The sequence below is a fragment of the Pelobates fuscus genome, chromosome 9 (genome assembly GCF_036172605.1).
Source record: "Pelobates fuscus isolate aPelFus1 chromosome 9, aPelFus1.pri, whole genome shotgun sequence".
Classification (NCBI taxonomy): Eukaryota; Metazoa; Chordata; class Amphibia; order Anura; family Pelobatidae; genus Pelobates; species Pelobates fuscus.
In genome coordinates this window covers 151916784-151944279 of record NC_086325.1, presented here as the reverse complement: position 1 = coordinate 151944279, position 27496 = coordinate 151916784, and positions in this window count along the sequence as shown.

Here is a 27496-nt window from a genome sequence, read left to right as displayed (position 1 = left end):
TCACTGTATTTATGGTTACCTCATAACTATTACAGTGACTCACATTGGTTGAAATGGCACATGGATACACATGTGAGCAGTAACGCCACGTCAAGGCTTCAACCCTTGTTACTGACCATTCACACACACACCATACTTTTCATTCATACGCATTAGGTATTCCCGATGTTTGGGACTACACCTCCCATAATGGTTTGCCAGTATTATGGGAGATGTAATTCACAGCATCTGGACTGCCCAAGGTTACTTACCTCTGAACTATGCCGTGATCACAGTACACAATGTTGAAGTTGCTGTGCAAACAGGAGCAGCTTGTCATGTGTCAGATGCTTCTTCATTCCTCTTCATGTACTTCGTGTCCCATAGGAGAATGCTTGTCAGAGCTGTGACACACACAAAAAGAAAAAAAACTACAAATACATACATACAGCAGACAGACACAAAGATTGTGGGAGACACACCAGATTAAATATAAGAATTGGGAGTACCATACATACAGAATGGACAAAGAGACTGAGATAACTGAATTCGGTGACCGACGGATTTGGTTGCAGATGTGGGGCAGTCCCTCTCGCTGGGGTGCAGTTTCTCATCCTTTTCTGGCGAGTGACTAGATGGCTGCGGTTTCATAGCAAAAAGTATGCCATGGCATATGATGTCTAGGAAATAAATATTTTTCTGTGAAACTAGGGTTGTACACATCTAACGCACAGCCCCAAATATAATACATTGCCCCCTTACATGTAACGAACAGCCCCTCTGTAACGTAACCGCTGGCACCCCGACCGAGTACCCTCCGTTGACGGATGCTCCTAGCGCTTCCTGAGGATTACAAGCACCGCACTGGACACCACAGCCACCGCAGACTCCACAACCGCCGTAGCTTAACTGGAGCCGCGCCGTCTTCCTTCCACCCTGGATCGGCTTCTGTCCTCCAGGACCGTGTGGGGAAGACCTCTCCTCCAGGAGAGCGTATCCGGAACAAGTTCTTAAAAGAGCTAAGTGATTAAGCTCAGGGGAATATGCAGAGCATAGCAATCCCCAGTGTGATATAGCAGTTCCCTCCAATAATGAGACGAGGCTACGTTTTGAAGGGTCAAGAAGAACTGAGGACTGGAACACCCAGCCTGCTTTTTATTATGGTTGTGCACATACAGAACACACCCAGGGGGAGGCATAAAATAACCAATCAAATAACAGTACAACCCACACATCCCCTCCCCTCAGATAAGCAGTTAACATAATTATTACAGACAGTAAAAATACAGTTTTCACACATACACTGTAACTTTAAAACTATACATTCAATCTCCATAAAAATTACATATTTGAACTCAGCACACTTCAAACATAAACACTTCCAAAAATCAAATCCCTCCAGTGGATCGAAAGTTAGCTGGAGGTCCCTTTATGACCGACCGCAAGCACAATTTCCTGCCCAAAACAGTTCCATAGATTTGGGCTGTGCGGTCGGTCAATTTCATGCAGAAAAACCATTTCGAACGGGACTTAGTCTCTGGAGCTGAAAAACAAGTGTAGGAGAAGGCAAGGGTCAGCGGTGTTCGGTAAAATGTGTAGCCGATTTCAGTTCCACAGAATCTTTAGCATACACCGCTGACCGCGTTCGACTGAACAAAGATGGCCGCCGCCACGTGTTCGTTTGCACGAACTGCGGCCACCCAGTGGTCGGCAATTAACCTGCAGTAACCTCACAGCCTGGGAGGTAAATTGCCTGCATACTTTAACTTCTGGGTGGTCTGCCTGTGTGGTACTTGGTTCAGTAAGCCCTATTTACTGAACCAAGTGGGAGAAAGCCAGGGACAAGTTATTTTACAGGTCTGGGGACATAGTCTTAAAGGGACATTGTTCACCAAAGTCACAACATGTCCCCAGACGGTTCTTAAAGGGCCACACACACCCAATAAAAGTTCATCAGTTTTCAGGGGCACAATCTTCCAGGGGCCATAGTCATGAGGAAGGAGGCTGGCAAACAGGCTTCTCCACAATCCAGGGAAGCAGGGCAATTTCTCATTTAAAGGGCCAGTTACAAACAGCAATTTGTAACACCCTCCATCTAACACACTGCCCCCCACATCTGACACATAGGCCACCCCAATATACTGCACAGCCCCCCCAATATGCTGAGCAGGCCCCCCCACATACAGCGCAGGCAGCCCCCCATATACAGCACAGAACCCCCACAATATACTGCGCAGACCCCCATATAATGCGCAGACAGCCCCCCATATACTGCGCAGACCCCCCACAATATACAGCGCAGACCCCACCATACTGTACAGTCCCCCAATACTGCACAGACCCCTGAATACTGCAAAGTCCCCCCAATACTGCACAGACCCCCCCAATACTGCACAGACCCCCCCAATACTGCACAGACACCCCCAATACTGCACAGACACCCCCAATACTGCAAAGTCCCCCCCAAAACTGCACAGTCCCCCAATTCTGCGCAGACCCTCCATTATACTGCGCAGACCCTCCATTATACTGCACAGACCCCTCCATTATACTGCACAGACCCCTCCATTATACTGCACAGACCCCTCCATTATACTGCGCAGACCCCTCCATTATACTGCGCAGACCCCTCCATTATACTGCGCAGACCCCTCCCTTATACAGCGCAGACCCCTCCCTTATACAGCGCAGACCCCCCAATTATACTGCGCAGACCCCCCCATTATACAGCGCAGACCCCCCCATTATACATTCAGACCCCCCATTATACTGCGCAGACCCTCCATTATACTGCGCAGACCCTCCATTTTACAGCACATACCCCCCCATTATACAGTGCAGACCCCCATTATACTGCGCAGACCCTCCATTATACAGCGCAGACCCTCCATTATACAGCGCAGACCCTCCATTATACAGCGCAGACCCCCCATTATACTGCGCAGACCCCCCATTATACTGCACAGACCCCCCATTATACTGCGCAGACCCCCCATTATACTGCGCAGACCACCCCATTATACTGCGCAGACCACCCCATTATACTGCGCAGACCACCCCATTATACTGCGCAGACCCCCCCATTATACTGCGCAGACCCCCATTATACAGCGCAGACCCCCATTATACAGCGCAGACCCCCCCATTTTACAGCGCAGACCCCCCCATTATACAGCGCAGATGCCCCCATTATACAGCGCAGATGCCCCCATTATACAGCGCAGACCCCCCCATTATACTGCGCAGACCCCCCATTATACTGCGCAGACCCCCATTATACTGCGCAGACCCCCATTATACAGCTCAGACCCCCCATTATACTGCGCAGACCCCCCCCATTATACTGCGCAGACCCCCCCATTATACTGCGCAGACCCCCCATTATACTGCGCAGACCCCCATTATACAGCTCAGACCCCCCATTATACTGCGCAGACCCCCCATTATACTGCGCAGACCACCCCATTATACTGCGCAGACCACCCCATTATACTGCGCAGACCCCCCCATTATACTGCGCAGACCCCCATTATACAGCGCAGACCCCATTATACAGCGCAGACCCCCCCATTATACAGCGCAGACCCCCCCATTATACAGCGCAGATGCCCCCATTATACAGCGCAGATGCCCCCATTATACAGCGCAAACCCCCCATTATACTGCGCAGACCCCCCATTATACTGCGCAGACCCCCATTATACTGCGCAGACCCCCATTATACAGCTCAGACCCCCCATTATACTGCGCAGACCCCCCCATTATACTGCGCAGACCCCCCCATTATACTGCGCAGACCCCCCATTATACTGCGCAGACCCCCATTATACAGCTCAGACCCCCCATTATACTGCGCAGACCCCCCATTATACTGCGCAGACCCCCCCCATTATACTGCGCAGACCCCCCCCATTATACTGCGCAGACCCCCCATTATACTGCGCAGACCCCCCATTATACTGCGCAGACCCCCCATATACTTCACAGAAACCCCCACCATACTTTACCCTCCCCTTGGATGGCTGAGAGTGTTGGGAGCAGGGAGAGGCTTTAATCCAATGATCAGGGTCCGCGCATGCGCAGTATAGGGGTAGGGAGATTTCACAGGGCTAATAGCCATCAAATTTCCCTACCCCTATACTGCGCACGCGCGGTGTCTGGAGTGCTCCCTTGCCACTAGTGCGCACGCGCGCTGTACCTCCGACGGGAGTACTGAGCCGCGCGTGCACACTGTGGCGTTAATTTCCCCTACCCCGTGAAAAATCCCTACCTAGTTGGTGTGCGCTTGCGCGGTGGCGCACACTCCCCGTCCCAACGTCACTTCCGGTGCGGCCGCGTCACCGGAAGTGACGAGGGTATGTCTTTTACACGGGGTATGCTTTTTTGATAGAACAGGGGCTCTTGGCAGGGTTTACATCTCCTTCTACTGGTACTGACTGCATAGCAACATTGAAATGGAGAAATAATATAAATTGATAGAACCAAGCACATTTATACAGTGTCTGATATATTATGTAACGGTTTGTATAATATTATTATTGTATTTTAGTTATTGCAGTGTTAGTAGAAAACATTTAAAGGAACACTCTGGGCACCATAACAACTTAATCAAAAGGAATTAGTTATGGTGCCAGGAGGTACCTGAGCACTTTCTTACCTGAAGCGGTTAAACCATTCTCAAAATCGGTTTAACCCCAAAAGGTTGCCTTCAGTGCAGACTATTTAGTTCCCTGAGCAGCACCCGGCTTCTGAAATTAACTTTCAGAAAGGGTGGAATGCCACGGTATGTCGCAGGATATACCCCAATCTCACACCTCCCAAATTTTGGAGATATGGAAGTGTGATGTGTTTTGGTTTTAAATGATTCTATTGTGCCAGGAAAACAAAGCTGTTTTCCTGGCATTATAAAATCCTGCAGTACCCCCCTCCCTCACACCACCCTCCCGCAACGCTGAAGGCGTTAAAACCCCTTCAGTCACTTACCTGAAGCCAGTGCCGATGTCCCTCGGCACTGGGTCAGGATCCGCCTATGCTCCTCCACCGCCATCAGCCAGTGGGGAAGACCTCTAGGGCCGGACTGGCCCACCGGGATACAGGGAAATTTCCCGGTGGGCCGCAGGGAGAAGTTGAATGGCGGCAGCAGGGGAAGCTCTTCTGGCGGCCGCTGGGGGAGCAGGCTGTTCTGTCTCTGCTCCCCCTCCCTCGCGCGCAGCTTAATGAGACCGGGGCCGGAATATGACATCATATTCCGGCCCCGGTCTCTTTCTAGCGCGCGAGGGAGGGGAAGCAGAGACAAAACAGCCTGCTCCCCCAGTGGCCGCCAGAAGAGCTTCCCCTGCGGCCGCCATTCAACTTCTCCCTGCGGACGCCAGCACATATCTGTCTGCCTACCCACAGGTACCAAAAAGTATGTATGTCAGTGGGAGTGTTTGAGTGTGTGTGTGTCATGCTGTGTGTGTGTGTCTGTCTGTGTCATGCTGTGTGCGTGTGTGTCTGTGTCATGGTGTGTGTGTGTCTGTGTCATGGTGTGTGTCTGTGTCGTGTGTCTGTGTCACGGTGTGTCTGTATCATGGCGTGTGTGTCGTGTGTCTGTGTCACGGTGTGTCTGTATCATGGCGTGTGTATGTGTGTGTCTGTCTGTGTCATGGTGTGTGTGTGTGTCTGTCTGTGTCATGGTGTGTGTGTGTGTCTGTCTGTGTCATGGTGTGTGTCTGTGTCGTGTATCTGTGTCACGGTGTGTATGTATCATGACGTGTGTCTGTCTGTGTCATGGTGTGTGTGTCTGTGTCATGGTGTGTCTGTCATGGTGTGTGTGTCTGTCATGGTGTGTGTGTGTGTGTGTCAGTCGTGGTGTCTGTGTGTGGTTTTAAAAATAGTGTTTTACTCACTTTTTTTCAACGTCGTGCTGGTCTCAAGCTCGATGATCTCAGCCAATCCGCACTGACACAGGAAGCGCCTCTAGTGACCGTCTGAGTGTCTGTCACTAGAGGTGTCACTATTAAGCAATGTAAACACTGCCTTTTCTCTGAAAAGTCAGTGTTTACATTCAAAAGCCTGCAGGGACAGACTATAGACACCAGAACCAGTACATTAAGCTGTGTGTGTGTGCGCGCCTGCTAGTGAGTGAGCTTGCTTGCATGTGTGTGTGTGCCTGCTAGTGAGTGAGCTTGTGTTTTTATGTCAATGAGCTTATGTATATTAGTGAAATTGTTTGTCTATGAGGCTGTGTATCAATGAGCTTGTGTGTGTCAGTGAGATTGTCTGTGTTTGCATGCGAGTATGCTTACTGTATAATTAAATGTTTTATATACAGTTAAATGTTAAATGTTTCTGAAAGGACCAATATTTTATATTAGAAAAAGCAATATATATGTTTTATATATATATAATATATATATAAAACTCAATCATCTGGGGTGGCAAGACATAGCCTTACATATTACATGCAACAATATATGGCGCAATGACTTATGGGGCTGGCATAGATTTTTTTTTTCCAGGGCTGCTTTGTATCCCCAGTCCGGCCCTGAAGACCTCATGCGCATGCACGGCAGTGGCCACGCTCGCATTAGGAATTCCCCATAGGAAAGCATTATTCAATAGCGTGAGGACGTCCCTCTAGTGGCTGTTTGGTAGACAGCCACTAGAGGAGGAGTTAACCCTCAGAAGTAATTATTGCACTTTCTCAAGCTTAAGGAACATGGGACATTGCAGCCAGACCGTTTCAATGAGCTGTCACTTTGGAGCTTTTTATGGATTCTATATTGAAAATTCAGAGTATATACTTTGTCTCATTTAGGATCTGACTTTTTAAAAAAAAAAATAATGTGTCAATGGTCATTGTGGCGAAACCAACCTCGCCACTGGGCCCTGGAGAAGCCTGTTTGCCCGCCTCCTACCTGCTGACTATGGCCCCTGGGTTATTTGGGGCATATTGTATTTTATTGTGTGACTGCTGGCCCTTTAAGCACAGTGAATGGTATTTTATTGTACTGCTGCTGGCCCTTTAAGAACTGTCTGGGGACATATTGAGACTTTGGGTAACAATACCCTTTAAGACTATGGCCCCTGAAAACGTATGGACTTTTATTCGGTGTGTATGGCCCTTTAAGAACCGTCTGGGGACATCTTGTAACTTTGGTGAACAATACGCCTTTAAGACTATGTCCCCAGACCTGTAAAATAACTTGCCCCTGGCTTTCTCCCTCTTGGTTCAGTAAATAGGGCTTACTGAACCAAGTACCACACAGGCAGACCACCCAGAAGTTAAAGTATGCAGGCAATTTACCTCCCAGGCTGTGAGGTTACTGCAGGTTAATTGCCGACCATTGGGTGGCCGCAGTTCGTGCAAACGAACATGTGGCGGCAGCCATCTTTGTTCAGTCGAACGCGGTCAGCGGCGTATGCTAAAGATTCTGTGGAACTGAAATCGGCTACACATTTTACCGAACACCGCTGACCCTTACCTTCTCCTACACTTCGTTTTTCAGCTCCATGGGACTTAGTCGTTTTTCCGCATGAAATTGACCGGCCGCACAGCCCAAATCTATGGAACTGTTTTGGGCAGGAAATTGTGCTTGCGGTCGGTCATGAAGGGACCTCCAGCTAACGTTTGATCCACTGGAGGGATTTGGCTGATTTTTGGAAGGGTGTATGTTTAAAGTGTGCTGATTCTAAATATGTAGTTTTTAGGAAGATGTATGGATTTAAAGTTATAGCACATGTATAAAAACTGTAGTTTTCCTGGCTGTATAATTATGTTAACTGGTTATCTGAGGGGAGGGGATGTGTGGGTTATTATTATTATTATTATTATTGCCATTTATATAGCGCCAACAGATTCCGTAGCGCCAGAGGCGGCCCTCTAATTAGGCGGTTTAGGCGGCCGCCTAAGGCCTCGCGCTGGCTGGGGCCTCGCGGCCGCCTAAGCCGCCTGTTGGCAGAGTGTGTCAGGTCCTCGGTCAGTGACCGAGGACCTGACACCAGGAGGGGGCCCGGCGGGTTGCCCGGTATGCCGCCGGGTGCGAGGCCCCTCCTGGCTGCTCGGCCACCGCAGACACCGGTCTGCAGCTCCGCAGTCAGCAGAGCTGCAGACCATGTGTCTCCCGAGAACCGGCCAATCAGAGCGTTGCCGCGGGTTACCACGGCAACGCTCTGACATCTCGCGAGATTACATGGTCTGCAGCTCTGTGGAGCTGCAGACCGGAAGGCAGCAATGGCCACCAGACCACCAGGGAGCCCACACTGGACCACCAGGGAAGGGTGACCACCAGGAAAGGTAGGCTCTCACCCCCCTCAGCCTTACCCTCAGCCTCACCACCCACACCACCCTCAGCCTCACTACCCCTCAGCCTCACTACCCCCCACCCTCAGCCTCACTACCCCCACCACCCTCAGCCTCACCCTCCCACCACCCTCAGTCTCACTACCCCCACCACCCTCAGTCTCACTACCCCCACCACCCTCAGCCTCACTACCCCCACCACCCTCAGCCTTACTAACCCCACCAGCCTCAGCCTCACCATCCCCCCACCCTCAGCCTCACCATCCCCCCACCCTCAGCCTCACCCTCCCACCACCCTCAGTCTCACTACCCCCACCACCCTCAGTCTCACTACCCCCACCACCCTCAGCCTCACTACCCCCACCACCCTCAGCCTTACTAACCCCACCAGCCTCAGCCTCACTACCCCTCAGCCTCACTACCCACCACCCTCAGCCTCACTACCCCCACCACCCTCAGCCTCACTACCCCCCACACCACCCTCAGCCTCACTACCCCCCAAACCACCCTCAGCCTCACCCCCCACCACCCCCCAAACCACCCTCAGCCTCACCCCCCACCACCCTCAGCCTCACCCCCCCACCACCCTTAGCCTCACTACCCCCCCACCACCCTTAGCCTCACTACCCTCACACCCACCTCAGCCTCACTACCCCCCACACCAACCTCAGCCTCACTACCCCCCACACCAACCTCAGCCTCACTACCCCCCACACCACCCTCAGCCTCACTACCCCCCAAACCACCCTCAGCCTCACCCCCCACCACCCTTAGCCTCACTACCCCCACACCACCCACAGCATCACCACCCCCAACCACCCCCCTCAGCCTCACTACCCCCCACACCACCCACAGCATCACCACCCCCAACCACCCCCCTCAGCCTCACTACCCCCACACCACCCTCAGCATCACTACCCCCCACACCAACCTCAGCCTCACTACCGCCCACACCACCCTCAGCATCACAACCCCCAACCACCCTCAGCCTCACTACCCCCACCACCCTCAGCCTCACTACCCCCCACACCACCCTCAGCCTCACTACCCCCCACACCACCCTCAGCCTCACTACCCCCCACACCACCCTCAGCCTCACTGCCCCCCACACCACCCTCAGCATCAGGCACCACCATCCCCCACCACCCTCAGCCTCACCATCCCCCACCACCCTCAGCATCACCCCTCACCACCCTCAGCATCACCCCTAACCACCCTCAGCATCAACCCCCCTCACCATCAACCCTCACATCACCCCCCTCCCTCTCACATCACCCCCTCCCTCTCACATCACCCCCCTCCCTCTCACATCACCCCCTCCCTCTCACATCACCCCCCTCCCTCTCACATCACCTCCCTCCCTCTCACATCACCCCCCTCCCTCTCACATCAGCCCCCTCCCTCTCACATCACCCCCCTCCCCTCACATCACCCCCCTCCTTCTCAAATAACCCCCTCCTTCTCACATCACCCCCCCTCCTTCTCACATCACCCCCCTCCTTCTGACATCACCCCCCCTCCTTCTGACATCACCCCCCTCCTTCTGACATCACCCCCCTCCTTCTGACATCACCCCCCTCCTTCTGACATCACCCCCCCTTCTCACATCACCCCCCCTCCTTCTCACATCACCCCCCCTCCTTCTCACATCACCCCCCCTCCTTCTCACATCACCCCCCCCTCCTTCTCACATCACCCCCCCTCCTTCTCACATCACATCACCCCCCCTCCTTCTCACATCACCCCCCCTCCTTCTCACATCACCCCCCTCCTTCTCACATCACCATCACCCCTCTCACATTACAATCACCCCCCACACCATCACCTTCCTGTCACCATCACCCCCTCTCACCATCACCCGCCTCTCCTTCTCACCATCACCCTCCTATACACACCACACACTTCAAGCAGCTACCCCATACACATAGGGTCTCAGACAAAAATGCAAACATGCTCACAGAGACATACATTCACACACAAGGATACTCCGTCAGACACACTCTCAGGCACATACACAGGTAAACTGTGCATCAATGTGTATATGTGACACTTTTTTGTTAGTGGGGCCTCATGTTTGAGTTTCGCCTAAGGCCTCATAAAGTCTAGAGCCGCCTCTGCGTAGCGCTTTACAATATTTTGAGAGGGGGGATGTAACAATAAATAGGACAATTACAAGAAAACTTACAAGAACAATAGGCTGAAGAGGACCCTGCTCAAATGAGCTTACAGTCTATAGGAGGTGGGGTATTAGAAACATTAGGATAGGAAATATCAAGTAGGAGTGAAGCAGAGCTGGAGGAGAGAGCAAAGCACTGTCCCATAGGAGAGAGCAAGAGACAGGTATGTAAGGGAGAGATTACTCTGGGAGGCCATATGCTTTCCTGAAGAGATGGGTTTTAAGGCCCTTCTTAAATGATTGAAGACTAGGGGAGAGTCTGATGGCAGTAGGCAAGTTATTCCATAGGAGAGGAGCCGCCCGTGAGAAGTCCTGCAAGCGCGAGTTGGCCGTACGGGTGGGAGCAGCGGTCAGGAGGTGGTCGCGGGCAGAGCGGAGGGTACGAGGAGGGGCATACTTCTGGATCAGTGAAGAGATATAAGAGGGTCTGGAATTGTTCAGTGCTTTGAATGTATGGGTTAGCACTTTGAATTGACTCCTATAGGATACAGGGAGCCAATGTAAGGACTGGCAGAGGGGTGAGGTGTGAGAGGACCGACTGGAGAGGAAAATCAGTCTAGCTGCAGCATTCATTACAGACTGTAGCGGGGCAATACGGCTTTTGGGGAGGCCAATCAGGAGAGGGTTACAGTAATCCATGCGGGAAATTACTAGAGCATGGACAAGCTCCTTGGTAGCATCTTGCGTAAGAAAGGGGCGGATGCGGGCTATGTTTTTGAGTTGGAACCTACAGGACTTGGCAAGAAACTGGATGTGAGACTCAAAGGTGAGACCAGAGTCAAGTATGACGCCAAGACAGCGCGCTTGTAGGGATGGACTTATGTGGATATCACTGACTTGAAGGGAGAGGGAAAGAGGAGGATCAGTATTAGGAGGAGGAAAGACAAGGAGTTCAGTTTTAGAGATGTTAAGTTTGAGAAAGCGTGATGACATCCAGTCAGAGATGGAAGAGAGGCAAGCAGTGACACGTTGCAGGACGGCAGGGGAGAGGTCCGGTGAGGAGAGGTATATCTGAGTGTCATCAGCGTACAGGTGGTAGTTGAATCCAAAAGAGGCAATAAGTTTTCCAAGAGAGGCAGTATAAAGAGAAAATAGAAGGGGACCAAGGACAGAGCCTTGGGGAACTCCAACTGAGACAGGGCAAGGGGAGGAGGTATCCTTGGAAAAGGAGACACTAAATGAGCGTTGGGAGAGATAGGAGGAAAACCAAGAGAGGACAGAGTCACAGAGACCGAGTGATTGAAGAGTTTGAAGAAGGAGAGCATGATCAACTGTGTCAAAGGCAGCAGAGAGGTCAAGGAGAATTAATATGGAGTAGTGACCTTTGGATTTAGCGGAGATTAGGTCATTAGTCACTTTGATAAGAGCGGTCTCGGTAGAGTGGAGAGGGCGAAAGCCAGACTGAAGAGGGTCAAGGAGAGAGTTGGAATTAAGGAAGTGAGACACACGGGTAAAGACAAGTCTTTCCAACAGCTTTGATGAGTAAGGGAGCAGGGATATGGGACGATAGTTAGAGGGGGAGGACGGGTCAAGAGATGTTTTTTTCAGGATAGGTATTACAGTGGCATGTTTAAGGTCAGCAGGAACAGTGCCAGAAGAGAGAGAGCAGTTAAAGATGTGTGTTAGGATAGGCACAAGACAAGGGGAGAGAGATCTGATGAGGTGAGATGGGACAGGATCGAGTGGGCAAGTGGTGGGGCGAGAGGAATGGAGAAGTGCAGCCACCTCTTGTTCAGTAGCTGGGGAGAAAGTCTGAAGGGTAGGGAAGGCATGATTTATGTGTGGTTGAGAAAGAGAACGGGAAGGAGGGGAGAATTGTTTCCTTAGCTGTTCAATCTTGTCAGTAAAGTAACATGCAAAGCTATTAGCTGTAAGGTTAGTTTGGGGGGTGGCCACAGCAGGGCGGAGAAGGGAATTAAAAGTGTCAAAGAGACGTCTGGGATTGCGGGAGCATGAACTAATGAGAGAGGAAAAGTAGGACTGTTTGGCGAGGGCAAGGGCTGCGCTGTATGAAAGCAACATGAATCTATAATGAAGATAGTCTGCCTGGGTGCGGGACTTCCTCCAGGAGCGTTCAGCACAGCGGGAGCAACTCTGCAGATAGCGTGTTGATTTATTATGCCATGGTTGGGGTCGTGTTCTCCTCGAGGTGCATGTTTGGAGTGGGGCTGCAGTGTTCAAGGCAGATGTGAGGGTAGTGTTATATGTGGAGATGGCCAGTGAGGGACAGGAGAGGGAAGGGATGGATAGCAATTGTGAATCAATGTCAACCGACAGCTGCTGGAGGTCAATAGAGTTAAGGTTCCTCCTGGGTTGTACCATGTATGTGATTGGTTATTTTATGCCTCCCCCTGGGTGTGGCCTGTAAGTGTACAAGTGTAATAAAAGCCAGGCTGGATGTGCCAGTCCAGAGTTCCTGCTTAACCCTCAAAGTGAAGTGTCGTCTCATTATTGGGGGAGGATTTATGGTATGCTGTTCCAGTTTGACTGCTAGGAGTGGAAACCTATTTGCATGGTTTGTTCTATTCGGCTGTATACAGCATTCATATGCTTGGGAGAATTTATATGTTTCTCCGGTTCGGTGGTTGTGGTGTCTGCTGCAGTGCTTGGAGTCCTCAGGAAGCGCTAGGAGCATCTTTCAACGGAGGTACCCAGTCGGGGTGCCAGGCGATCCGTTACAGTCATTGCTTCTGTCACCTCCATCAGCCGTCATGAGTGACAGCTGATAGGAACATGCTTCTTCCAGCAAGACGCACAATCTATATGATATATTGAAAGAGGGAAGATCTATGAAACAACCTGTGACTTGCCAGGATCTTCCAGAGTCCTCATTTTTGCTCATCTGCTATATATTCAGCTACTCACCCACTGTTTTTTTGTCTCTTGGAATTAAAAGGACACTCCATTGCCAGGAAAACAAGCCATTTTCCTGGCATTGCAGGTCCCCTCTCCCTCCCACCCCCCATCCCAAGTCGCTGAAGGGGTTAAAACCCCTTCAGTGACATACCTGCATCCAGCGCCGATATCCCCGGCGCTGGTTCAGGGTCCGCCCACGCTCCTCCCCGCCGACGTCATCCGGCGGAGGAGACTGATTGCTCATCCGTGGCCACCAGGGTGAGAACTAATGCGCTTGCGCATTAGACCTCCCCATAGCAAAGCATTGAAAAATAGCCTTGTCGTCTATTTATTGGGACTCCCACTAGAGTAACCGTAATCTAACACAAACTATATAGGTCTTTACCAGCTATGTGGAAAAGGCTAAGTACTCGAGACAATTTAATTTTTTTTCACTGAATTGTCTGCTGTAGGCTATCCTGATTTAGGGTACAACGGCCTCTGTGCATGTATGGGATAAAAAGGTGTAAACACCATTTAAAATATAAAGGATTTTATCAGCAGCCATATAGTCTTCTGAGATAAGTGAGCCAGGGATACACACCTTTAATACTCCTAGTGGCTGTCCTAGAATACAGATGTCTGCATTTGAAAAGGTTTGTTTACAAGGCCCCAGCAATTACTGTCCCTTCTACAAATTAGCTGCTCAAAATCACTCATCTCACCTAACACCATAGGCATGCGCACGGGGTGTCCTAATCCCCGCGGCACGCCTATGGTTGAGACCTGCATGGGAGATCTCAGGATCTCCCCTGTCGGCTCCTGCAGAGCCGGCGCTATCCAAGCGCCGGCTCTGCTCTAAGCCTTCATGGGCCAGTGGGGAGATCAAAGATCTCCCTCACTGGCCCACAGCAGCAGGGAGGGAGGCAGGAGAGGACCCGGGGAGCTCTAGCCAGCAGCTCCGCCAGGTTCCTCTCATGAGATCTGAGCGTTGCCGCGGGAACGCTCAGATCTCGCAAGAGTGAACTCTAGCCCTGCAGGCTGGTTGGCAGCAGCACGGTCCCCCCTCCCTACATAAGGTAAGAAGGGAGGGGGGATATTTACTAATTTGCCCCCTCCTCCACCCCCACAATCACCCAAACATACAGCACACACACACACACTGTCAGGGACCAGGAACCAGACAGAGACAGAACTAGATGCAAACACACCTTTATTAATAAATAACAAATAAATAACAAAAGCAAATTCCAGGAATCAAGCAGGGGTCAGTCACCAGAGCGGGTAGTCAGACAAGCCAGGATCAGGAGCACGGAGAGCAGCGGAGTCAGGAACAAGGCCGGAGTCAGGAACCAGGAACAAACAGGAAACACAGGAACAAGGAGACTTCTGGGAAACAGGAAACCACGCAAGGGCAAGGAGGTTCTGGGCTTAGCTGCTTAAATAGGCAGAACTGATTAGCAGCAGGGTTGATTACTACTCACAGGTGAGTAACCGTGGCAACAAGCAGAAGCAGCTCATAGTAATTGCAGCTGAAAACTCAATCACTGAAACAGAAAGGGTTGCTGTTTAAAACAGCAAAGAAACCCTGACACACACACAGCACCCACACACAGCACCCACACATATAGCACACTAACAGCACCCTCACAAACACACACATACAGCACCCACACATTAACACATACAGCAACAGCACCCTCACAAATACAGTACCCACAAACACACAGCACCCTCACAAATACAGCACACAAACAGCACCCACACAGACACAGCACTTACACACATACAACACCCAAAAACACACAGCACCCTCACCCACACAAACAGCACCCTCACACATACAGCACCTACACACACACAGCACCTACACACACACAGCACCTACACACACACAGCACCTACACACACAGCACCTACACACATACAGCATCCTCAAACACACAGCACCCACACTAACAGCACCCTCACACACACCACACTAACAGCACCCTCACACACAGCACCCTTACACACAGCAGTTTATGTATGTGTGTGTGTATATATATGTGTCTATATACATATATATACACGCGGCGTGTGTTTGTGCTTTAGGGTGCACACCCTAATGCAATAGGCTGCGCACGCCTATGCCTAACACACTAGAAGAAGGAAAATAAAACCAAATGAAACAGTAACCAGGCTACGCGGCCCAGAACATAACATTCAACAAACTACTGATTAGCAGCCTAACTAAACAAAAAATCCATAGGACAGGTATAGCCTACTTACGAACTGTTCAAACAATGTGAAGTGTGTGAGGCCGGGTGCCAGTTATATGATGAGGGAGTTTGAATCATAGGAAGAGCAAAACCTTTAAAGGTTCTGTCCTTAACAAGCTACCTGTCCAGTGGAGAGGAAGGAACAACAACCTATTAAAGAGTATTGAAGCTTAGTGTATGCAAATTGCTGGATGTTTCAGCAGCACACTACAGATGGACAGCCCTATTTGACCACCTTGCTGGGTAGCATGTCACCCTGACATGCACTTTTACAGTCGGGATTTTAAACCGTGACAAATCAAGCCACTTGCCTCAGGCCTTTACTTCTAAAAGTTGGCAAGTATTTCAATCTCTCTCTTTACAAGCTTACCAAAAATATTCCTTGGATATCTGTGGACTGGGAGGAAAAAAATGTTGATGTTTTTCTCCCACAATATGGGCTCTGACCACAGACAGCCTCTGGGGTTACTACAATAGACTGCAGGGGCATTCATCTTAGAAGCATAATTAAGGTATTTGAGATAACCAATCTAGCTTGTTTTTTTTTGTTTGTTTTTTAGAAGGGATATACAGATGAAGTACCTTATTAAAGACTAACTAGTATAGTTTAGAAGCTATAATGAATAAGTAAATGGACACCGTATTCCTCAATTTTTAATCAAATCCCAAAACTTCTCATTGACTATTCCTGTCAGTGTAGTGAAGATTTTAAACCCTAGATTAAGATATATTTGAAATGAAGATATAATTTAACTTAAAGGGGGGCGGGGCATGAGCATGAAACTGAGAGGATGCTAACCTCTGGAGCTCCTGCACCACGCATCGAATAAATCGGATTTTCACACTCTAAACGTCGACCAATCGTGACACAAAAGCCACCAAACAAGAGGTGACACTAAGCGGATCGTAATGACACCACTCAAGCGACGAGACGAGCACCAGCCACCCGACAGGTAACAGAGGCCTACCCACATGGTGGGCGCGGGGGAGACGGCCGCTCTCCCGCCGCCAAGACCGGCTACCTCCACATGCATGGACCCCCGATTCTTCCCCTCCCCCCCCCCCCGGACCGGTGGGGGATATCCCGGTCCACCAGCCCATGCAGAGCGCTCACCTTAAGGAGGCTCTGGGGCGCAGCCCCGATTAGCTGATGCCACAAGGCCCAACTAACATGGCTGACAGCACTGCTCGAGGTCTGGCTTTGCAGAACCAACAGCATCAAACTCGCTCACCTCTGGCGCCCACGGATGCGGTGGATGCCGCCTTGGAGCTCTTCTGGGCGAAATGGGAGGCTCTGATAATGCGGGAGACACGGAGACAACACGAGAGGGAGTCGCAAAAGCCCCGACCGGGCAAGACGACCCCCAACATCGCAGCAACCAACCGTGCAAGCCCCCCAGGACAGATATCCAGCAAGAGCAAGGTGGTGACACAGCAACCCCACGGGCAAACAACCGTTAGATGCTGCCGCCGGAGATTGCCGCCACAAACCGGTCAAAGAGCCCTGAACCGCTCCCCACATGGGAAGAGGGGAGATGCTCTGCACCCACAGAAAGGCAAGGAAAAGCTGACCCGATCTAACACCAATCATATGAGACTGACAAAAGCAAACACATGCCTACCTACAGACCCAAGGTACCAGAGCAACCCGTTGAAGCGACGCTTACAAAACAGACGATCCATCATGCACCAGCAAACACTAACCATACTACATCGGTCGCCTGGCGGGCCACTGGCAGCCCTGCATGAACTGTATCTACATGGACGCTTGCAATCCAGCCGGGGAATAGGCTGACGGACTACTCGACTGTATGGGTATGCCAGGCTTACTGCCAGGACAGATCACTCCTCCATTACCAGTGCTGAATGGCTTAATTGCCCAGTTCTCTTTGCCACCGGTTGATGTTTAAATATTTTACTAGATCAAGCCTGCTATGTCTTTTTTGCCATCATTTACTCTCACCATCTTCTCATGCTAACTTCGCTTTATATAAAGGCTCCCATGCCAGACATCGCTATAATTAGCCTGTATCCCATAAATGCTGACCCAGCGCAGATTCACACTCACGATGAGCCTTAAACTATACCTAACCTGTGATATTGTAGAGTAGACCTGTCGATAGTATATACAAGGCAGATTTCTCATTTAGGCACAATTAAGACCAACTGTGATACTGCATTTAGCTTGGTGTAACATGCTTCAGCTATCTCGCCTTAACGACCCAAAACAACAGAAACAAATATTGATGTCTCTTGGTATATTAACCCCTTCAGGACCGGCCTGTTTTTGCGATGTTTGTACGTTAAGGACCAGAGCAGTTTTAACACTTTTGTGGTGTTTGTGTTTAGCTGTAATTTTCCGCTCTCTCATTTACGGTTCCCATACAAGTTATATACTGTTTTTTTCACGACAAGAAGGGCTTTCTTTACATACCAGTATATATATTATGTCATATATTGTATTTAAAAAAAATAATAAAATATGGTGAAAAATAAAAAAAAAAACATGTTTTTGGACTTTTACTTGAAAAATCTTTTACTTATCTACAAAAGCTAATGAAAAAAACTGCTAAATAGATTCAAAATTTTGTCCCGAGTTTAAAAACACCCAGTGTTTACATGCTTTATTGCTTTTTTTTGCAAGTTATAGGCCTATAAATACAAGTAGGAAATTGCTGTTTCAATATATATATATTTTAAATGTATCAATAGTGACATTGTTACACCGTTATCTGTCATAAATCCCCGAAACACACCTAACATGTACATATTTTTTAAAGTAGACAACCCAGGGTATTCAAAATGGGGTATGTCCAGTCTTTTTTAGTAGCCACCTAGTCACAAACACTGGCCAAAGTTAGCATTTATATTTGTTTGTGTGTTAAAAATGCAAAAAACGCTAACTTTGGCCGGTGTTTGTGACTAAGTGGCTACTAAAAAAAGCTGAACATACCCCATTTGCAATACCTTGGGTTGTCTTCTTTTGCAAATGGTATGCCATCATGGGGCTAATTCTCATTCCTTGGCTACCATAGGCTCTCAAAGGCAACCTAACCAATCTGACAAATTTCAATAAAAAAAAAAAAAGTAAAATCAAGCCTTATATTTGACCCTGTAACTTTCACAAACACTATAAAACCTCTACATGTGGGGTACTGTTATACTCAGGAGACTTCGCTGAACACAAATATTAGTGTATCAGAACAGTAAAATATATCACAGCAATAATATCCTCAGTGAAAGAGCTGTTTGTGTGTGAAAAATGCAAAAAAACTTCACTTTCACTGACAATATCATCGCTGTGATATGTTTTACTGTTTTGAAACACTAATATTTGTGTTCAGCGAAGTCTCCCGAGTAAAACAGTACCCCCATGTACAGGATTTAGGGTGTCATAGAAAGTTACAGGGTTAAACACAGTGCTAGCAAATTAAATTATCTGGACTTTTGGCCTGGGTTGGCAGGCAGGTCCCTCAAATTGCAATCATTAAAATTACTTAATTAGGTAAAAATATTACATAAATATGCACGTAGAATTTTAATATATATACATATTTATATATTTGACGTCTACGTGTATATTTATGAAATTATTTATGTAATTATGTATGTGGACATATGTATATTTCGTATTATTTTTATTTATTTATTTATACATAGATATATATATCATTACATTCTAAGTGTATTTTGATATAAATATATATATATCAATATCAAAATACTGTTAGAATAAAACTGAATATATATATATATAATTTTTTTTTAATTATTAAAAATTATTTTTATTTTTTGTTATTTATTTTTATTAACATATTATTTGTATTTTATAATAATATATATATACCATATATATAGTTATTATATATATTGTATATATTCGTGTGTAATTTAAATATAAGTGTATTTTTATAATTATATACGTATATATAAATATAAAAATACACTTAGTGTGACATTATATATATGATATATATACATATATTATATATAGGTATATAGGTATATATAGATATAATACATGTATATATAGCATATATATATACACATATTATTATTTTTTTTACACAGATTTTTTTTTTACACTTTATTTTTGATTTTACAGATGCAGGGAGACTGCCTGTCAGCACAGACAGTCCCCCTGCAGGCAGATACACAGACCCCTATTGCGGTCATGTGATCGAGTGATCACATGGCCGTGGGGTCCTGATCTGCCGAGGGGGGACTGCCCGGGCAGACAGGCAGTCCCCCTGGACCGGGAGGAGAGCTGATCGCCGCCGTGGGACCGACGGCGATCAGGTAAGTAGCCCAAAACCGTTATGACGGTTCAGGACCGTCAGCGGTCCAAACGCACGTTTTACCGCTGACGGTCCTGAACCGTCAGCGGTCCTTAAGGGGTTAACTCTTCAAAATTGTGCATGTAAGACAGGACAGCTCACATGATAATTACTATGTCTCCCTTAACGTGTTTTAACCTATGTCTAACATATTGGCACCAACACATTCCACAAGCATGTAGGCTTAGCTGTTAAAATGTTTCTTATAAACGGAGCAGCGGACTAGACCTGTAACGTGGGCCACTAGCTACCACTCTCAGTTGCCAATCGACTAACCATACATATAAGTGTGTCAATAACTACTATGTCTTTTTTTCTCTATGCTAGTTATTTTAGCTAAATCTCAATCTGTTGGAATAACTGTTTAGTTAAGCATGCAAATTATACAAAAAATGTGCGAATTCTCACGCCACTGTTTAATCTATGTGAATCCTGAGATACGCTGTTGTGGCACTTGTTGATATGTCTGTAACCCCCCGCACAACAAACATAAAGAATTTAAATAAATAAATAATTTAACTTAAAGCGGCACTGTCATGCCGAACTTACCTTTCCCCAATCAATTCCTTTTCTCTCCCTCTGTCAGGATCTGTTCTTCATTTCTTCCTGTTTGCTCTAGTTTTCTTTAAAACATAAGACAAAGTAGGGACTACTTGCCTTATGGAGGTTTCCTATGCCTGACCATCTATGACAAGCAGAGGAGCAAAGTGTGCTCCATTTCCTGTGGTCGGAAATTTTTTCCCATAATTCTTAGCTTCCTCCCTGTTCACGCAATGCTTCCTGTCAGTATTCCCGAACGTCTTGTCATTTAGACAGAACGCCGACAAAACCTCAGAATTGCGTCCTAACAGAATGAGAACAATTTCTCCATTCGTGTTAGGACGCAATTCAGGACTTTGTTTGTATCGGAATTTCATTCTAATGAATGAAACTCCGATACTATTCGTGCCGTGGCTGCATCTTGCAGCCGCTTAGTAGATAACTCCCTAATTCCCAAGTTATCAGGGAGTTATCTAGCAAAAGGCTGAAAGACCTAAATTGGTCTTTTAGCCACATTTAGTAATACTAAGTAAAGATTACTTCGTATTAGTAATTTCTGCCCCCTCGCTATACTGCGAGTAGGGGCATGTCTAGTAAACAGTGACCACCCCTTTACTAGGGGCATGTCTAGTAAACAGTGAACACCCCTCCTGAGCCCCCACCCATGCCATGCGAGTGGGGAACCTAGAGCCCCCCCACCCCCCACCCCTAAGCGGCAGGTGGGGGCCCTAAATGAGAATGTGGGGGGGGGGGGAGACACCTATTGTCCTGGCCCCCACCCCTGCAGGGTGCAGGTGGGGGCCATAAATAACAATAGGGGGGGGGATCTACTGTCCTCCCCCCTGTCCCCCACCCCTGCGTGGCATGTGGGGGCCCTAAATAACTGCCCCCACCCTTGAGCGGTGTGTGGGGACCATAAATAATGGGGGGTCCTACTGTTCAGCCTCCCCGGCCCCCACCTATTGTCCTCCCCCCCCCCCCCAATTCCCCTGAGCAGCAGGTGGGCGCCCTATATTAAAATGCTCCCTCTCCACCTTCCAAGGTGAAAGGCTCCGCAGGACGGTGAAAGGCTTATAACGCCTTGCCCTGCCCTGCAATTAGGCTAAGAAATATTGTAAAAATTGGGTTCCCTCTGCCCAGAGATAATTAAGTCATCTGGGCAGAGGGAACACAATTTTGACAATATTTGGAAAACACCTCAAAACATACAGGACCCCCACAAATGTCACAGCCCCGATCTGGGTGACCAACATATCCAAAAATCACCCAGATCGGTTCAGGGGTTTTCGATTTTCATGGAAGTCCCAGTTGGCCGACTGCACATGAGGCTCCTGCCCAAAACAGTTCCATGATTTCAGGCAGTCCATATAAACGACCTAATGCATGATTGGATCCCTCTGGCACATAGCAGCGATTGTTCCCCTTGTTTGTGTGAACAAAACTACCAAACAGCGCTCTCCTAGCTGTTCGGGAAAAGGAAGCAGGCGTTCGTCAGTTTGACCAGTGTTTCGGGAAGTCGAGTGTCCGATTTTAGTTCCAGACACTCAACGACCAAGTCCCGCTGCATCCTTTCGTGCAAAAAAGATCAGCTATACGAACGGTGGCCACACATAGAGAGCGCTTAATTGAATGTTTTCTTTATCAATAATGAGCCAGAGGGGTGGTTGGTCGTTTGGTAGTTTGAAAACTACCGAACAAATAAACGAAAAGTGAAAAATATCCAAAATATCATACGAATAAAGATAGAGAAAGCTGGTTTTTTTCACACTGCTCCCCCTTAGTCCATGGGTCGGCATACCCGCCTAGACCCTACCAGGTTGGCTTGGGGATGACCGGGAGAGGCAAGTTTTATAGTTTCAGTTTGTTTTGGCGTGATAAACCGTCGGCATTTCCATTCTGTTTGCCTGGTGAAATTGTACAGTTGCAAGGCCAGGCTCCAGCGCAATAGTCGGGGGATATCTCCTGCTACCCGGTTCAGCCAAATTAGGGGGTTGTGGTCGTCATTAGGTTAAACGGGCGTCCATACAAGTAGGGTTGAAGTTTAAGGGCCCACACAAGATCTAAGCATTCTTTTTCCACGGTGGCGTAACTAACCTTTTGCTCCATTCCGTCATCCCCCACTTGACTCAGCACATCTCCCAGCTCAAACATGGAGCCATCTGTATGCACAAGAAACAGTTTGTTATAGTCTGGGGCGGTCAACACAGGTGCCTCGCAGAGTGCTGTTTTTAGTTTCTGGAAAACGTCCACACACTCCGGGGACCAAACTACTTGTTTGGGAAGGGCCTTCTTGGTTAGGTCGGTGAGGGGTTTGGCCAGGGCGCTATATTCTGGGACAAATTTATAGTAATACCCTGCCATCCCTAAAAAGGCTAGCACTTGGGTTTTGGTTCGGGGTTATGGCCAATTGGCAATGCCCGCTACTTTGGCTGGTTCAGGCAGCTGTTTGCCTGAATCTACTCTATGCCCAAGGTACTGAACCTCAGTCATGCCTACGTGACATTTGTCGGGCTTCAGGGTAAGCCCTGCTGTCTGAATCCTCTCCAGTACCCTGGATATATGCTCTAGGTGGGATTCCCATGTGCTACTGTAGATGGCTATGTCATCTAGATAAGCACATACAAAGTCCTGAAATCCCTCCAGTAGTCGGTCAGCCATCCACTGGAAAGTAGCCGGAGCATTCTTCATCCCAAAGGGCATAACCTTAAACTGGTACAGCCCAAATGGGGTGATGAATGCTGACTTAGGAATGGCCACAGGCTCCAGGGGGATTTGCCAATATCCCTTGCACAAATCCAGGGTAGTGAGGTAATTCCCCCCTGCCATTCAATCCAGGAGCTTGTCTACCCTAGGCATGGGGTAGGTGTTCGTTATGGTCCGGTCATTGAGCTTCAGGTAGTCAATACAGAAGCGAGTTGTGCCGTCTCGCTTGGGTACCAGCACTACCGGCGAAGCCCCAGAACTCTGGGAGGGTTCTATAACCCCTAACTGAAGCATCCCTTGTATCTCTGCGAGCATACTGTCTCTAATGGCTGCAGGGATACGATAGGGCTGTTGCCGTAGCGGGGTGTCTCCCTGGGTCTCTACTCGGTGGACCGCAGCGGAGATGTACCCGGGTTGGGCAGAACACATGTCCCTGTATCCCTGAAGCTGCTGAGAGGCCTCCTTTTCTTGGGGGTTAAGGTCTTGCCTAGCTGTACCTGCTCTATGGTGTTTGGGCTGGGGGCTAGTAAGTCCAGTAAAGGGAGCCCCTCGCTAACCTCACAGGCAGGGGCACATACATCCGTGTCCCCTATGTCCCCTGTCCGCTCAAAATAATCTTTCAGCATGTTCACTTGAAAGGCCCTCCGGATCCTTTCATCTGAACACTTGCTGACTATGTACATGGTGTCACTAATTTTCTCCACCACTTTGAAGGATCCCTGCCATGCGGCCTGAAGCTTGTCTTTCTTAGAGGGCTTCAGGGCCAGTACTTGCTGTCCTATTTCAAGGACCCTATCTTGGGCACCCCTATCATACCATCTCTTCTGGCGGTTCTGGGCCGCTTGCAGGTGCTCCAGAACAGATTCCGTGAGGGTCTGCAAGTGGTCCCTAAACTCCAGAACATACTGTATGTAATGGACCATTTCAGTAGACAAGGGGTTAAAATCCGTTTAGGCGATATGCCCCTTTCTGAGAGACAGGCACAGCTACTGCAGAACACCACACTCCCGAACTGGATACAAAATAGCACTCCAAACTGGAACCTCACGAATAGCTGCTAGCAGACGAACAGGAAAAGCAGACATCAGCTTACACTCCTAGCAATCAATCTCCAACAGCATACAGTGAATCCCCCCAAGAACGAGACAAGGCTCCGTGTTGAGGGTCAAGCAGTGGTCTGAGGTGCTGGCACACCCAGCCTGGTTTTTATTACAAGTGAACACATACAGGCCACACCCAGGGGGAGGCAAAAAATAACCAATAGTATCACGGGTGCAACCCACACATCCCCTCCCCTTAGTGTGACACATAATCCCATTATACATACAGTTAAAACGTACTTTTTACCCAACTTTCATAACTCTAAAACCATACATCACATTCACATAAAAATACATATCCACAATCATTCAGGGGAACAACATATTAAAAATTGTCATGAATCAGACCAGGGGTTCAAAAGTTAGTAAAGTATCTTTTAAAACCCCTGGCAGCATGGCAAAATCTAGCTCACACAGGTTTCACAGAGGCCTCTATCCTGGAGACAATGGGGGGAAGTAAGCCAATTATCCAGGGATAGAGGCAGACTCCATTGAGCACATGGTTACACAAAGACAGTAAAACACTTTAAAATACATAAAGTTACTTTTTATACATTAAACACAGACATGTAACATATCCCCAGATAGCTCAGGTCTGGGTGCACATTATTAGGTGAATGGCACGCAGACCACACAAATACAATTTAATTGCCATGGAGCCAAAGTCTTTCCCATAGTCTTTCATTATATGAATAGGCTCCATGGCATAGCTATCTGGGGGTATCACTGCTCACACAGGGCAAGTACCGAATGGCCCCACTGTATTTAAAGGGCCAGAATGAGTGACATGCACTCTGTTAGGGCCGAATACTGTTTTTAAAGGGCCCAATCTCCCCGGGACCATAATCACATGGCAAGAGGCTGGCAAGCAGTCCTCTCCAGGCCCAAGTGGCGAAGGGCACTTCGTCACACTGTACAATAGGGACTCCCTCCTCTCCTGTGTTGCCCTCCCACTGTTCTCATATGAGGTCTAGGGGTCTCCGGACTTTTCTCCCATAAAGGAGTTGGAAGGGGAAGAACCCGGTAGAGGCCTGAGGCACTTTGCGGTAGGATAACAGGAGGTGAGGGAGGAACCTTTCACAGTGCGAACAGGACGCTGTGAACGTTTTAATAATCTGCTTGAGGGTGCCGTTAAAACGCTCACATAGTCTGTTCATTTGGGGATGGTAGGGAGATCTGAACAAGGGTTTCACGGCGCAACTCTGCCATATTTGTTGGGTTACAATTGCGGTAAACTGTGTTACCCTGTCCAACAAGATCTCCCTGGCTAAGCCTACCCGAGTAAAAATGTTTTACTAAAGCCTCAGCTACCGTTTCCGCCTCTATGTTGGACAGAGCTACCGCCTTAGGGTATCTGGTAGCATAGTCTACCACGGTGAGGATGTAGCGCTTCCCGGAGGTGCTGGGCTTACTAAGAAGGCCTATTAAATCTATGGCCACCTGGTGGAAGGGCTCCTCAATAATAGGTAGTGGATGCAGTATGGCCCTTTGGCGATTCCCTCTCCTCCCTGTCCTTCCACACACGTCACAGGTCCTGCAATAGGTCTTTACATCCTGGGATATGCCTGGCCAGAAAAAGGTTTGGGTTAACTTGTCCCTGGATTTGGGAGAATTCAGCTTGAGCGCTTCATCTACTTTGGATTAATAGACGAACGAAGAACTGAACGGCGAGCTATACTCACTCTTGCTCTCTGCCGTTCAGTTAAAAACTGACGAACCCCTAGCTACCACCAGGGCCGGACTGGGAATTAAAAGCAGCCCTGGAAAAAAATATTTACCAGCCCCATAATGCGTCGCACCAGCATAGTGTGCAGATACAGAGTTAGAAAAGAGAACTTAAAATTAAAAATTATTACTCCAACGTAAAAAAAGCACTCATAGGCTTCAAAATAAACAAAAGTGCTGATTTATTTTAAGCAGACGTGCCTTTGCATGTAATCAATGTTTCAGTCCAACTACCTTGACATATTAAGGAAAGCTTGCTAATGGATCTAAAATGGTGAATGTATGTAGGGCACAACTGTAAAAAATTGATGTTATCTTGTTTATTTTGAAGTCCTGTGGGTGCGCTCTTCACTTTAAATATGTTATTGTGCTGGAGTATGCACCTAGCAACAAGACTCGGCCAATATCTGCTCATTACATATTAATGACATTTCTCTGTGTATTATGCATATATAAATGTACATTAATATATGTGTAAATATTATAGACACACACACACATATACATATATAACTAATACACACATTAATATACATGTCATATACCAGTGGAGGATCCAGAGCCTGATCCCGGGAGGGGCACTTGTAGATTATTTAAAGAAAAAATCCATGCACAATAACCACCACTGCTCTGTGTAGTAGTTATGGTGCAAGGAGTGCCGGGACCCCCTCACAGAGTAAGTAGTCAAAACGTTTAAGAACAGTTTGACAACTTACCTGGGGTCTGCTGGGATATGGGGCTGTAGTAGGGTATAGGAACAGTGGTGCAATGTGTGAGGGGTGCAGTGTGTGTGTGAAAGGTTCAGTGTATGTGTGTGTATGGGGGTGTAGTGTGTAAATGCGTAGGGTGTGGGGAAATGTGTGTATGGGGGGGCTGTGAATGTATGGGGGGCTGTGTATGTGTGTGGGGGGCAATGTGTAAATGTGTATGGTGTGTGTGTGGAGGCAGTGTGTGTGTGTATGGGGCAATGTGTGAATGTGTATGGTGTGTGTGGGAGCAGTGTGTGTATGTGTGAATGTGTATGGTGTGTGTGTGTGGGGGCAGTGTGTCTATGGGGCTAGAATTCACTCTCAACACTGCGACCACCAGGAATTCATGGTGGTCGCAGTGGTGAGAGTGAACTCTAGCCCATAGCTACAGGGCTCTAGAGTTCACTCTCGTGAGAGCCGGAGCATTGCCGTGGTAACCGCGGCAATGCTCTGTGCTTGTGCGAGAAGGATGCAGAGTAGCTGCAGGCTGAGATCCCGGGTCCTCTCTTCCTCCCTCCCCTGCCGGCTGCCCGCACGGTGCCTGTGGAATGGGGAGGGAGATCGGCTGGCATGGGAGAGCCTCGTGGGGGGGGGGGTGTCTCCCCTCTCCTTCCCAGTCTCTCTTCCGTCTGCCTCTTTCTCCCCCTCCCCTTGTGTGTCTCTCTCCTTTCTCCCTCTGTTTCTTTCTCCCCCCTTTCCCTGTGTCTCTCTTCCCCTCTGTCTCTCTTCCCCTCTGTCTCTCTTCCCCTCTGTCTCTCTCCCCCTTCCTCTCTCTCCCCCTTCCTCTCTCTCCCCCTCTGTCTCTTT